Below are 15637 nucleotides of genomic sequence, written 5' to 3'. Positions count from 1 at the left end.
TCTTTGGCATCGCAGACAAATGCAAGCGACAATAAAGGTCCCAATTGTTGTCGTGTTGCGGTAGCTAAGACTTTAAAAACCTTGACATTACCATTAACTTAAATGTTGTCTGTTTCGCTTTTTGCTGACTTAGAGGGAATTGAATGGTTCAGAATGTTGCGTGCCTGTTTAACTCTTTATTAACTGTATTATAAGCGTTTATGGTGAACTTGAATGCTTCTAGTTTCGCTCTTTATATTGCTTATTATTTTACTGTCTTTTAATAGCTTCTCCCTATTTGGTTGTTGGACTCAAAAAAATAGCTTATCTTTCAAGTATTTGGGAGAATATAGTTAGTAGCTTCACTGTGCTGTTGCATGGTCATTAACAGAACAAGTTTTGGAGTGACAATATGTATCTCATCATTATTGGAAAGTTGTTCTGATTCATAGCTGAAACTTATCAATCTTCTAACATAAAAGGATAAGGCACTGAAGAAATTCATGTCGTCAAGGACTAGGGAATCACACTCACCCGGTGCATGGTAGTTACTATTTGGCACAAAATCACACTCACCCTGAGCAATCCGTTACAAAATGGATTAGCATTTTTTACCCTTAAAAAGGAAACAGACAAGCTACATATGAAGAAAAACATCGATCCTAATAGAATATAAAGCTATTGCAAAGTAGTACCATTCCCACTATTAATTTTCTAAGGTCAAAGCCATCTTGAAAGTCAAACCCGTAGAGGTAGAATGCAAAAAGCCCTCTGATTCAGCTTTGACACATCATGTGGAGTAAACAATTTGCTTTTAAACCAGAATTCTTATTTCTTACCCAAAATTGCAATCAAACAACTTTTCTAAGATGGAAACATAACTATGATTGTAAATTAACAAGTGTACAAGAAAAATAATGTCCAATTGCTGACCTTGGACTGGCCCAGCTATCGTATCTTTTTATTCTACACAACAAACTAGCAAATTTGCAGCAATGCTATTCCTACCATCTATTTCCTGCTATACTATTCCACGTTTTCATTTCCCTATTCTTATCATGATGCTGAAGTCTCTTGTACACTTTGGCCATTGACCAAGATGCTGCCAAGTACAAGATGCTGAATAAGGATGCCGTAATATAATGACCAAATGAGGTAGCATTGTCAGGTGATATCACCTTCATAGAATGAAGATAGCAGGAGACAAACAAAAACATTGGCGCAGACAATATACTACCTACTGTCCCACTTGGAGTTAGAATAAACATTGTCATAATTGACACCAAAAGCGAAAGTGTATTAAAAATTGACAAGGTCAGAAAATCGCCAACAGTCATCACTGATTTCCCAGCATTACCGTGGGTTGCAGTTGTAGCAACTGTAGAATTGAGGGAAGGAGTAGAGTTGGTATTGTTATCGCCGGCGTTAGCCTGATAAACTCCACCAGGGGGGCTCAGTGCTGATTGATAAGTAGCGGTCGCAACAAGAGCAGCAACTATCAGAAACGCGTTGCGTTGGTCTTCTGTTATATCCCTTCTAATGCGAAGTATGAAGATAATTATTTTTTCCATCAATGTGATGTTGGATCTTAGTTTATCAGGAAAGGTGGGAGCATTAGTAATTGATGAACCATGCTTTGCACCAGCCTTAGCTAACACAATCTTTACCTCTGCATTGGCTGCTATGTCTAATGCTGTTAAGTTCTCCCAATTCTTGGCATTTAAATCCACCTTAGTCTTTACCAACAATCGAATTGCCTGTAATATCAAGAATTAACTAATAACATATTTAATGTCTAGACATTAAATGTGAGTTAGCCTGATATGGTAGCTATAAAAATCTAAGGGTGTTGTGACATTAAATAAATGAGTTTGAACACAACCAAAGGAGAGAAAGAGAGAGATATTTTCTTATTAGGTAGTCTGGACAACGATTGGTCCGATCAATCTTTATGTGATACCTATTTAAGTTTTTTAATTTAGAAAAAAACAATTATTAATAATCAGAATCATAGACTAGGTGGTAGTTTAGGATCACTTAATTTCTTGATATCTTAATACCATACCAAAACCATTAAATTTCCCATAATACAATAAAATTTCTTTAAATTTAAATGTAAAACTTGTTATTTAATTCCTATTAAGCTTCAGATACGGATAGAAGGGTACCTTTGAGTCATTCATGAGTGCTGAGACGTGCAAAATGGTGTTGCCTTCTTCATTCCTCCAGTTTAGTATTGTTTTTTCTAATGTAGTTGCACCTCTCTGGCGTGTTCTCTGGAGCCACCCGACTAAGACTCGAAAAGCCTCATACTGTTGAGATCTCAATGCAATATGAAGTGCAGTCTCACATCTAACAGTCACATCTTCAATGGAATCTGGACAAGCCAAGAGAAAGTTAGCTAAAAGGTCAATTTCTCCTTTTTGACTTGCAAAATGAAAAGGAGTTAGGCCCTCCCTTCCTTTGACTCGAACGAGGTCTTTGTTGATGTCTACAAAGCGAAGCACCATTCTCTTTTGGCCATGTTGCATATCGAGGTGAATGGGAGTGAATCCTTGCTGATTTAACTTCGAAGCAAATGATGGTTTCAACCTCATAATCTCAGTGGCAAACTGGAGATGTCCAACACATGCAACAATATGCAAAGGTGTTTCAGCAAATGGTGTCAAATCCATGTGGTCCAAAACGTGTAGATCCTCCTGAATTAGTGTGTAAAGAAGGCTTATGTCACCTTCTTGTGCTGCAACTTTTAACTTGTCATCACTTGTGTTCATTTTTTATGTTACGATTGTTCGGGATGAAGCGTGAAATGTGTTTATCGATCAGCAGCATTGGCTCTAGCTAATAATATAAGCATGTGCACACTGATTCATTATTCATACGTAAGTGATATCTTGTTTGACTTGGTGCATTACATATATATATATTTTTCTAAAATATCTATTCTTATAATATATAATTCCCTAGTTTAGTAAGGTTGGTAAAAGTTTAAAGAAATTTAAAATGAAAATAAATCATGATTAAGAGCTCGCGAACTAAATTTAATCCAATTCTATATAGTGGTCATGACTCATGAATAAGTTATATAAAGTCTGATTTTGTCAACTTTCCCTTTTTCACTCTATTAGTATTTGAAAGATAATATTTGAACGTCTCAAATGTCAATTAGCACCTAATAAAACCAAAACTAAAGAGAAAAACACAGGATATTATAAGTGATATGATGTAATAAGATGAGAAAAATAGAAAGAAACGATAGGTGTTTGAAAAAAATGTGTTCAAATATCATTATCATTTGTGCAAATTGACAATGACGGGAATTTTAACTCTTTTGATACTTAATTTTCCATAAAAGTTGACTTTCTTTTTTTAACTTGTAGTAGGGTGTATAATCTTTCAAAAACCATTATCCCTAGAAATAGTCATGTAGTTAAAAGTGTTATCACCACATGAGGAACTTGTACATTAATGACTAGATTAAATTTCAGTTTCAACATACAAGAAAAATAATAGAATTGAAAGTGACATCACCACATGAGGAACACATGCATTTCTTTAATAATTATTTTTTAAAGTCAAAACCATCCACAAACAACAATTTAGTTTTAGGATCTATTTGGTCGCTAGGATATGTTAGATAACTATCTATTAGTACAAGAAAATCTTAATTTTACAACAATTTTAGCTAGTATTTTAATTAGTAGCTAATTTCAAGCAATTTAACCACATATTTGCTACCATAATTTTTCCTAGCTAAATTTAAAATTATATACGTTAACATTTCATTTCATAATTTGATTAATTTCTCTCTTCACACCCTAAAAAGAAACCAACCCTATTCTCGTGATCCCTCTCTCACTCTGGCGATTCCTCTCATTTTCTTCTCCCATCCCAACCCTAGCGATTCTTCTCTCGTTGTGGCACTTCCACTCTCACGTTCCTCGATATGTCTACCAATTTTGCTTCGTGAGGTTCTCTCAACTTCTTACTCTCGATGATTCATCAACGCTTTTGATTTCACAAACTCTTTGCAATGTTCTAAGCATTGGCAATTTTTCTCAATTTCTCTATTGTTTTTATCAATTGTTCTTATTGTTGCGGTATTTGTTGTTGTGAGGGGATCCAATTGTGTGCACCATGTCGCTCCCTTATATTATAGGGAAACACGATTTCGATAATTGTTGAGTGGTATCTTAAATGCATACTCTGATTTGCACATTATTATGATTTGTTCTTGTTGTTAATTGGCATGAGAATGCTCTGTTAAATGAATAGAGTGGAATTTGTCACTTGCATCAAATTGATGATTGATCTGGTTTATATTGGTTGTGTTAGTGATATTGAAAAATATAGGTCCAAAATCTGGATTGATCAGCTACTAATATGTAGTGGTCATATTTTAGTTTATTTTTTTGTTGGTGACCCTACTTTTATGTGTATTAAGGAAGTTCCCTCACTTACATTTCTGCACAAAACAAGAGGTTTATGTGATTTGCATTTTTACTAAATTTATTATATCCTTCATGCAAATTGCAGGTTCATAATGTAGACAATTTTGTTATATTTTAATTTCGTAATATTTTCTACCATTTTTTTCATGCATGTCAGGCTGCTGCTACTCATTGTAAAGAGAAGGTAAAAAACATTTCAAAGTTAGCATTGCAGTACAACTTGTTAAATAAGGAAACACATAAGTGTTTGTGGGCATGAAATCTGTTGAACATGTTTGCTTTCATACTCTTCCTGAATTGCCATAATTAATTGTATATATCTTTATTGTGAAAATCTATAGAATTTTGTGGATAATGCAAGAAAGTTAATTGCTTTAGATTTTTCGTATGGTTTGGTCTATAAATTAGTCACCTCTCTCTTTGTTTTCATTGAAGCATAAGTGAGAATCTTCCTATGTAAAATATGTATGGCCTTTTTCATTTTCCCTTTTCATACCTACCATTCTACCAACTAAAAAAAAAAAAAAGAAACTAGTCATAAAGGTACATGCTATTGCAATGTTTTTTATCTGATACTGTAATTTAATGGACAAAACAATACCTTGGAAATTGATAATATATAATTATGTAAGTATGATGTGCAGAAGCTGTTGAGTGTTGAAGTTTAGTTACATGAATCAAAAGTTAAAATACAATAAAAATAAGTTTAGTTACATGAATCAAAAGTTAAAATACAATAAAAATAAGTTTAGTTACATGAATTAAAAGTTTTGCTTCGTTCCATTCAATGCTTCATTCTTAATGCTTGGGAAGAAAACTCAACTTTGCTATTATGTAACTGCCAAAGACCATTCTATTGAATGATTTTATATATAAATTATAGCTTTAGTATAACAAAATTGTGCATTGTCTACCAAGAATACATACATCTCAACTGCTGAATTTCATTCTTATTGGATAAATTAAAATGAGGTATTTTTTAACTTTTATCACTACATTATGTTCACGTGTTTACGTGGTTAACTAAGAGGTGTCTTCTTCCTATTGATTTATTTATAGAAACAGAAAACTATCCTAGGAGCCATTGATGGGAGTAGTAGCTGCAAGACACAAAGCAACCTTATAGCCTTCAAAGTACGTTATTCTCTACTTGCTTCTAGTCTCACTCTCACCAGTTAGTTTTGGATTTATCTCAAAGTAATGTTTTTAATTGAGAAGAAAATTAAACTAACGGTGGATTTGTTTAAGGGTATTTCATTGTTTATAGGCTACAATTTCTGGTTTTAATTATCTGATTCATTCCTCTAAGCAGGGGAATGAAGAAGCAGAGGAAAGCAAAGAAGCCAGTGCAAGGAAAATTTGATTCCGGAGCTCTTGCCAATCCATTTCTCTTCCATTTTATTCTCTTTCATCCCACTTTTATATTTGTAAGTCTCTCATGACAATGAGAGACTAAAACAACCAGTTATTGGGAGTTCTGTAAACTAAACTCTCTTTGATGTAATAATTTTAAACTATCTTTTAATATAATATTATTATTTATCTTTGTGCTTATTCACACACTCATGGTTTGATCATGATCATCCATCTTGATGTACTACTTTAGGATATAAACATTAAAAAATGTTTGTATGCTAAGAACTTGAGAAGAATATCTAAAGTGAGTCATATCTAGGGATAAAGTGGTGTTCTTTAGCCTGTTCATGCATATATGCTCTTAATGCAAATCATTTAGTAATCAATCACCAAGGCATATGGAGCAATATTAAGTGATTTTGGTTCTTTGATTTGACGGATCTTGGTTAGAATAGACTAGTAGATGCTGGTAATAATTATATTAATTTCAAAAGAGAAAAGTCTATTAAGATTACATCAAGAGTAATTTCAATTTTTTTAATGAAAACTCCATTAATTTGCTTATGAAAAATGAAAGTAATTTTTTTCTCAATATACATTCACCAAATAGCGCACCATTACATAACTAAATGAATATATATATATATATATATATATATATATATATGGTAACTCACTAGACATCATTCACATAATGGAAAATAAATTTGTGATTTACATCCTCAATTCAACAAAAGAATTTCCGATCACGCCAATGTGACCGGGGTTCAGTGAAGGTCACAAAAATAACATCAATGTTATAAAAAGATAACTTTTACAATGTCTCATTCTCTAGGATTTTTCAAAGGAAGTGTAAAAACACCCTATTTCAGTACCCAGTACACAAGAGACACTAAGAGGAAATCAAACTAACTAGGAGAAGGGCTTAGAAGTCAAGATTACCTCAGAGAAGCTATGAAATGGAGGATTGGGAGAATTTTCTCCACCAAATCCTTGAGGAGGATTCTGAGGATTCCGCTCTGATTAAAGTTTTCCTCTTGGTGTGGGGGTTTAGCAGCAAGCAACGGCGGCTTGCGGCGGCTACCAGTGGTAGTGGGTGGTGGAGAAGGAGGTGTTAGGGTTTGGGTGGCGTTTTGGAGAAGAGAAGAGTGAAAAATCGTATTTTTCACGTTGAGGAACGTATTTATAATCTGCAAATCTTGCTTAGCGAGCTCATCTTGCTAAGCAGGAGTCCACTTTTCTCGCTCAACGCACAAATTCTCATTCAGCGCAACTTCCTCTACACTATGGCTCGCTCAGCAGGCCAATTCTCGCTCAGCACAATTCCCTCTCGGGTTGGAATTGCGCTTAGCGCGCCCTTCGCACTTAACGAGACATCAAAAGTTGTTAGCTTCAAAATCCCAATGATCAGACTATGGAGAAATGTCTTAGGAAGCTCCAGACAAAATTTGAAGACGATCCAACAGTTAACGAATCTAGGATCGCGATTTTACTGGAATAGGTTTAGGTAAAATTTAAAATCTCATAATTTCAACTTAGCTCAACAAAACTCCACATAACTCAACATCCACATGAAGAAATTCACACATGACTAATTCAAGCCATACGTCCACTCATTCAAGTCAACCATATAGTCTAATAACACAATAAATACAATTAAACATCGATTTATAAATAGTAATATTTCAGGGTGTTACAAGTGGAGCCCCCACCACATTCCTTACCTCATCACAACACCATCTCACAACTTCGAGCATTTGTTTTCTTAACCTTCATGCTCCTTGCTTTGTAGTTAATTCCTTTTAGTTTATACTTGTAGCTAATCAATGAACAAGATTCGATTTGAGTCACTAATTTCTTAGTAACTAGATATATATAGCTCTGAGTACAAGCATAGTCTCTGTGGAGCCAACAAGTTTTGATGTCGCTGTTGGGGACTTTGTTCCTTGAACTCGATAGTTAAATATATATGATTTTAAGCAATGATTATTTATTCTTTGATTTTTTGTATTTAATATGTTAATACATATTAGATTCTTTGAATTGATAACCTGTTCTCAAGTTGTTTTCACCTTCTTGTATGCGAGGTAAGGCTTCTGAGGTAAACCTTGCTCCACTAAACTCCAAAATTGAGACAACCTGTAAGAAGAAAAATGCCTTAAGGAGGAGGAGAGAGCAACTAGAAAAGCAGGCTAACCACGTAGATAGAGGAATCTTATCTTCTACAACATCCTCACCATTTCCACTTTATTTGGACGAGCCAACTACATCCGCTCCTTTTTTCCATTTCTGCAGATAACTCAATGGCAGGAAATAAGCCACAGAGAGTTACCTTGGAGGACTATTCTAGCTCCTTAACACCATAGTACTTCATAAGTATTGTACTGCTAGAGGTACAAACGGCTAACATCTCATATCCACATTCTCTCATCACAAGATTTTTTTATGCAACGATCCACTATGCATGCATAGTTAGAAAAAGCCTCAATAAATGCTATTGATGTTCAACTAATGAAGAGGAGAAGGAGGACATTAGAGCTTGTGTGGAGGATTTAGACAAATTGAATGAAATTCCTTTTCAAGGAATTTTCCTTTGAAGATCATAAAAAAGATAATCTTGTAGAAAAATATAAAGTTGAGTTGAAGGTTATACCTCCTCACCTTAAGTATGTCGTCCTAGAATCAGATGATGTTAAACCTTTGATCATCAATAATGCCTTGTCTTCAGATGAGGAAGCGCAGTTGGTAGAGGTGCCTTAGAAGCGCAAGGCAGCAATAAGATGGCACAACTATGATCTTAAAGGGATTAGTCCATCCTATTGCAAGCATAGCATCATGATGAAAGTCGAATTCACACTTGTCAAACAGCCGCAAAGGAGACTCAACCCTTCTATGAAGGAGGAAGTGCGTAAAGAAGTCCTTAAGTTACTTGAAGCAGGACTTATCTATCCAATCTTCGACAATACTTGGGTGAGTGCAGTCTAAGTAGTGCCAAAGAAGGGTAGTATGACGGTGATCCATAACGAGAAGAATGACCTTGTCCCAACACGAACAGTAACCAGATGGAATATGCATATTGATTACCGTAAATTGAATGATGCCACCAGGAAGGACCATTTTCCTTTGCCATTCATGGATCAAATGTTGGAAAGGTTAGTTGGTCAAGATTACTATTGTTTTCTGGATGGTTATTATGGGTATAACCAAATAACGGTGGATCCTAAAGATCAAGAGAAGACCGCTTTCATATGTCCATTGCCCATTTGGTGTCTTCACCTACAAACGGATGTCATTCAGGTTGTGTGATGCCCTTGCCACCTTCCAGAGATGCATGTTGGCCATTTTTGCTGACCTTGTTGAGAAATACATAGAGGTATTCATGGATGATTTCTCTGTGTTTGGCTTTTCCTTTGATCACTACTTCTCCAATCTTGAATTAGTATTGCAGTTGTGTATGGAAACAAATATGGTGCTTAACGAGAAAAAATGTCACTTCATTGTCAAAGAAGGGATTGTCTTAGGCCACAAGATATCTTCCAGAGGAATAGAAGTGGATTAGGCAAAGATTGATGTCATTCAAAAGTTGCCTCCACCTCTGAATGTAAACGACATTCAAAGTTTTCTTGGACACGTTGGGTTTTATCAGAGGTTCGTTAAAGACTTCTCTAAGATTGCCAAACCTTTAAGCAACCTATCGAACAAAGATGTTGTGTTTAAGTTTGATGAAGAATGTATGCTAGCCTTTCACACCCTGAAAGGGAGGCTGGTGTCAGCCCCAGTGATTGTGGCCCCAAATTGGAGCCAAGAGTTTGAAATAATGTGTGGTGCTAGTGACTACGTTGTTGGTGCAGTGCTAGGACAGAGGCAAATAAGATGCTTCACTCAATTTACTATGCCAGTAAAGTCCAAAATGATGCACATATGAACTTTGCTACCACTAAACAAGAGTTACTAGCCATTGCTAACTTCAAGGTAGCTGAGATTATCCCTCATGACCTTAACTGGCATCAACAGAAGAAGTTTTTTCGTGATGCACATTCCTATGTTTAGGATAATCCTCATCTATTCAAGCTTGGAGCAGATAACTTATTGAGAAGATGTGCTACCAGGGAAGAGGTTAGGAGCATACTATGGCACTACCACAATTCTCCCTATGGAGGACATTATAACGGTGACCAGACAACTGCAAAGGTTCTATAATCCGAATTCTTATGGCCCTCAATTATCAAAGATACCCATGAGCATGTGGTGCATTGTGATCAATGTCAAAGAACTGGAGGTATTTCTCAGAGAAACGAGATGCCCCTGCAGAATATCATTGAAGTTGAAATATTTGATTGTCGAGGCATTGACTTTGTAGATCCATTGTCATCTTCATATGATAATGAATATATTCTGGTGGCTGTGGATTATGTTTCAAAATGGGTAAAAGTTGTCACTGCATAGAAGAATGATGCCAAAACTGTCATTAAATATCTCGAGAAGAACATCTTCTCCTAGTTTGGTGTTCGAAGAGTACTGATCAGTGATGGTGGGTCCCACTTCTACAATGTGCAGTTGCGGAAAGTCTTGGGACATTACTATGTCAGACATAAAGTTGCTTCTCCATACCATCCTTAGACAAATGGCCATGCCGAGGTATCAAACAGGGAACTAAAGAGGATCCTTGAGAAGATTGTTACGTCTTCAAGAAACGATTGAGCAATGAAAATGGATGCCCTGTGGGCCTACAGGACTGCTTTTAAGACCCCATTTTGTTTGTCTCCATTCCAGATGGTTTATAGGAAGGCTTATCACCTCCAAGTCGAGATGGAGCACAAGGCCTATTGGGCTGTCAAATTCCATAACTTTGATCAATCCTTATTAGGTGAGAAGCAAAAATTGTAGTTGTTGGAACTAGAAGAGATGAGGCTAAATGCATAGGAGTCTTCAAAAATTTACAAGTAAAAGGTAAAAGCTTATCACGATAGTAAACTTGTGAAAAAAGAAGTTCTAGCCTGGGCAGCAAGTCTTGTTGTTCAATTCCAGGCTCAAACTATTCCCTAGAAGGCTCAGATCCAAGTGGTCTAGCCCCTTTACAATCAAGGACGTAAAGCTCTATGGTGCAATGGAGCTGATGGACCCTTCCTCAGCCGACCTGAAACACAGTTGTATTGTAAATGGTCAAAGAGTAAAGGTTTACAATGGTGGTGATATTAAGAGATTGACCACCATCATAGAACTCCATGAGCCATGTGAGTCCTTTGCATCAAGCTAGTGACGTTAAAAAAGTGCTTACTAGGAGGCAACCCCAGATTTCTAACCTTTTCTTCTTTTCTATTGTTTAAATTATATTGTTTAGATAGTTGCATAGTTTTTGTGTAATATTTTTTTGTGATCTTGTGCTTGCTACGTTATACCCTGATTGTTTGAACTTGTTTCCTTAATAAATGTTATATTGATAATTTGATCAAGTTCAAATTCAAATTGTTGGTATGTTGGTTGTTGTTGAAATAGGCAATGTTGCAATTATGGTGCTGTGCGCTAAGCCCAAATATCTCTCTGTCAAAATTTTTTGCTAGCGCTAGATTACTCGCTAAGTGTGCACTTCTTGTTTTTGTATTCTCGCTAAGCGAGCATGTCTCTCTAAGACCAAAAAATTCTCTGTCTGAAAATATTTTTAAATTGGGCTTAGCAAGGACATGTCGGCTAAGCGCGACACGCCAAGCCTCACTAAGCGCATCCCTTGCACTAAGCCCAAAAACTTCTCTATTTGAAATTCACTCGAATTGGGCTTAGCGCACACACATTTACTCGCTAAGCGCATCATGCACGCTAAGCAGATCTTGTAAGCCATAATAACCTACAACTCACGCTAAGCTGGGTCAACCCGTGTCAAGCCTAAAACTCTCTCGGGTTTGCAATTATCCGAATTGGGCTTAGCACACATGCTCACATTTAGCGTGAGTTTTGTTAAATAATAATAATAATAATCAGTGAGTTAGTTGGGCAGGAATACCAAAGGTCACCATCATTACGTGCTAACTAGGAAAAGCTCTTGCTAAGCATGATAAACAATTACTGCCTGAAGGCGCTAAGCGCGATCATAATTAATGATGGAAGCTTGCTTGAGAAGCTTCTATGGATGCTATATCTTTGAACTTCAATAAGTTCCTTCAATGGTGATTTCCAGCCATGGAGTTGCAGCGAAAGATAAAGGAGAAGAGGTGGGAGGAGGCGTCATCCACTAGAGAATAAGCCAAGGAAGGAGAAGCTTCACCACCAAGAGAGTGTCTTAGATAAGAAGCTTAAAGAGGAAGCTTCAATGGAGGAAGAGAATGAGAGAGAGAGGGGCATGGGAATTGAAGGAGATTAAGGAGAGAAGTTGAACTTTGAAGTGTGTCTTACAAGTTTCTCATTCATCAAAGTTATGACAAGTGTTACACATGTTTCTATTTATAGCCTAGCACATGGGAAGTTTCCTTGAGAAGGAAGGAAGGTAGCTTCCTTGGGAAGCTAGAAGAAGAAAGCTTCGTTGAGAAGCTAGAGGGGGGCTACTCACACCCCTCCAATAGCTAAGCTCACTCCCATGCCAAAATACATGAAAATACAATGGGAAACTTTCTTCAAAAGCAAGGAAGGTGGTAGCTTCTTTGGGAAGCAAGGAAGAAAGCTTCCTTGAGAAGTTAGAGGGAGACTACTCACACCCGTCCAATAGCTAAGCTCACCCCATGCCAAAATACATGAAAATACAAAAAAGTCTCTGCTACAAGGACTACTCAAAATGCTTTGAAATACAAGGCTAAACCCTATACTACTAGGATACCCTTAACTTGTACCCTTAATTTTTAGGGTACCCTACAAACCTAAAATGACAAAAATATAAGGCCCAAAAGAAGGAAAACCTATTCTAATATTTACAAAGAAAAGTAGACCTAACCTTGGTCCATGGGCTCAAAAATCTACCCCAAGGTTCATGAGAACCTTTAGGCCTTCTTCAGTAGCTCTAGCCCAATCCTCTTGGAGCCTCTTGCTCATGGCTCTAGTGACTGGTCCTTTCCTAGGGAGGATTGCATCAATTAAGATGCATAAAATTGTCAGAGTTGTGCGCTAAGCGCGAAGCTTGCGCTAAGCATGCAACTCGTTAATGTTAAAGTCTTTTTCTTTTCCCCTTCTCATTTCTTCCTTCTCACGCATTCGACTCCTCTCATTCTCATTCACTTACCTTTTGAGCATTCAGGTTGCATTGGAATTCATCAAACATATTTCCCGCTTCCATATACATTTCTATAACCTTTATCACTTGAAATTTTAAAATTTGTAATTAGTTGGTTTATTTAGTTTCAGAAATGTTCATTTTTTTATGAATGCATGTTAAGGGATTTTGTTGATGCTTATTGTATATGATAGTTAATGCATGTATCTATCTATCTATCTATCTATCTATATATTGCTATAATGCATGTTGTTGACTAAATTTGTGATTAAATTCGTGAATTTTGTTTCTGGAAATCAAAGAGCTCCTAAGCCAGACCTCTGCGCTTAGCGAGTGTTGAGACTTTTGACAAGCGTACCAATTGTCGTTGTAGGCTTCACATTTATAAAAGAATTCGTCTCCACAAAGGCTTGAGTTTATTTAATTCACTCCAATAAAGGTTATCAGTTCAATAGTTATGTTCAAATTTAACTAAATGTCATTGGTTTTCATTTAATTAACTAAAGATAACTTAAAGTAAAAGAATAGTAAAAATAACAAAATAACGAAAATAACAAAAATAACGAAAATACAAAAATAACAGAATTCAGTGCGTAAGAAATACGTAAATTACAGAAACAACTTAAGTTAATTTAAGAAAACATAGAATTGGATTTCATCGTTCATACCCTTAGTATCCTAATAAGATTAACATATATCAATCATTTTCCAACATTACTGATGCACACATTAAGTTATCCCAAGTCGATCCCTCGCAGTTGGAACCTAAGAATATTTACTAAATATTGATCCCTCGCATATGCAGTAAATACCCCAACATTACAATTATATTCTCGTGTTTTTTGTAATCAAAATGTTACGCTCTATTCCTAGCAACGTAACGTAAATAGTAAAATCATTCAATTCAAAATCTAAGATTACTGTCCAGTCTCACTTAAAATTCAATTTCATGACACTAGTGATAAAATAGAATTAAGCATTACCAATAATGAGTAGAAAATACTCATACATATATAATATTAAAAGGTACATAAGGGTAGAAAGATTACATTCAATCTTTAAGAAAAACTAGCAGATCATTGCGCAGAGCACAAGACTAACAAGAGAAATGACGAAGGATCCACAGTCACAACTTTGCAGTGCCTCGACTCTACTTTTCCTCTTCTCCTTCTTCTTCCTGGCTTTCTCTACTTTTTTTCTCTGTATTTTGGTTCAGTTGGGATGCATTTCTCCTTCAACATGCATGGCTATTTATAGAAAACAGCCTAGGAGAGCAAACAAATTCGCCAGGCGAACTGTAGCTTGCGCAAGGGAATTTGTTGCTTATTCGTGATGGCATCCACTCACCCAGTCGAGCTGCTTGCTTAGGGATGAAGTTAGATCTTTAGCCAAGGCGAGCTGGATGCTAACTTGGGTGAATTTGGGGTCAGAAATTTTTGTGAAAAGATCATTTTGCCCTTTCTTTTGGCTTTGTTTCTTGATCTAACAAACAACCATCAAAACCTACAAAATCATGGATGAATCTTTCATATTTAAACAACAACATTAGTAAATGTACAATATATATAAACCACTATATTTAAGGGTAGTTTATAAGAAAAATTGTTACAATCAAAGGATAAGTGTTAACAATTTAATCCTAAAAATAACTGAAATTCAGTACTTGTCAGCGAGTTTATGCATTTCTTCATGTCTGAAACATGAACTTGCTACGTCAGCATGTTGTGCTAAGCGAGTTCATGAATTATGTATTTATATATGAATTTGTAGAAAATTTTAACGAACTTTCTAAACCAGCATGTCGCCCTAAGCAAGTTCATATGTTTGTTTTGTATGTAACTATTACATATGCATTTATGGGTTTGTGTTCTTGTTTTTGTTGAATGTTCATCAACATTCTTACGGATCTGGGCATACATAGGGAACAACTATTGGAACCCACAAACACTTTTGTAGTATTCCTGTGTACCAAAAAGACTCAAGGGCGAGCCACATAGGAGGTCCCTCCAACACCATAGCCAGTTCCTACTCCTCCTACCGCCACTCCTCCTTCTCAAACCTCCACCCTAGATGATCTTAGACTATAGAGCATCCATCAGGGCTAGCTTCTTATCATGTAGACCCTGCAACAGATAGGGATAACACTTCATCTGCCTATTATGATGCAGGAGAACTTCTTCCAACCAGTGGCATGGCTTGAAGACCGGCCTTCTTCTACTGAGGGCAATGAGCTTGCTGCTACTGCTAAGGTGGAGACTGTTGTTGCTACTACTGCTGAGGTGGAGCCTGTAGCTGATATTGCTACAGAGACTGAGGCAAGACCTTCTATTGCTGTTGATCCTCTTTATTTATTGTTTTCTTTTTGTGATATTACTTACACTACAATACTTTGGTTTACCGCTTAATTAAAATTTTGCATGATAGATAATTATTTGGTATATTTTGGATTCATTTATTTTGCAATTCGTTTTGGAAGCATGCGGAGTTGAACCAATTGCATGACCAAGATAAATTACGCCTGAGTAGTAATGCTTTGAAATTTCCCAATTGTGAGTGAGCATGCATTATTATTGAATGATGGTTTTGTGAATTTAATACGTGTGAGTGAGTTTGTTAGTTTGCATGATAGGAAATTGTGAATTACAAACTTAATGCT

General features: G+C 36.1%; 1 long non-coding RNA gene and 1 pseudogene across 1 annotated transcript; one reads left to right on the top strand and one right to left on the bottom strand.

Annotated features, from left to right (window-relative positions):
- Nucleotides 1–983: 983 nt before the first annotated feature.
- LOC100788835 (ankyrin repeat-containing protein BDA1-like) lies at nucleotides 984–2753 on the bottom strand (annotated as a pseudogene).
- Nucleotides 2754–3711: 958 nt separating this feature from the next.
- On the top strand, nucleotides 3712–5984 carry LOC102659404 (uncharacterized). Its single transcript, XR_417191.4, has 3 exons — nucleotides 3712–3950; nucleotides 5490–5564; nucleotides 5743–5984. It is a non-coding gene; the product is annotated as an uncharacterized lncRNA (long non-coding RNA).
- The last annotated feature ends 9653 nt before the right edge of the window (nucleotides 5985–15637 follow it).

Source organism: Glycine max, chromosome 12 (assembly GCF_000004515.6).
Source record: "Glycine max cultivar Williams 82 chromosome 12, Glycine_max_v4.0, whole genome shotgun sequence".
Lineage (NCBI taxonomy): Eukaryota > Viridiplantae > Streptophyta > Magnoliopsida > Fabales > Fabaceae > Glycine > Glycine max.
Note: the sequence above shows the minus strand (reverse complement) of the source record. Positions and strands in the feature narration are given on the sequence as shown.